Raw genomic sequence first — 298 nt, forward strand, 5'->3', positions numbered from 1 at the left:
CCCACCGTGAGGGACCGCACCTCAACTGCCAGGCACAGTAAACCCTGCTTCCCTTAAGTCGCTCTTGTTAGGCATCTTGTCATAGCGATGAAGGAAGTAATTAATAAATCTTGGCTCCCAAAGAAAGAACTGGAAAGCTAAGGGTAATTCATAAGGGAAGCAGAATCAAGAGTTGAGAGTACAGGAGTCGGGGAGCTCAGTGGTAGCGTACTTACCTAGCATGTATGAGGCCCTAGGTTAAATTGCTAGCCTGCACTCTCCCGAACGGTTGCTGTTAGCGGTTTTTTTTTTTTTTTTT

Source organism: Mus caroli, chromosome 1 (genome assembly GCF_900094665.2).
Source record: "Mus caroli chromosome 1, CAROLI_EIJ_v1.1, whole genome shotgun sequence".
Taxonomy (NCBI): domain Eukaryota; kingdom Metazoa; phylum Chordata; class Mammalia; order Rodentia; family Muridae; genus Mus; species Mus caroli.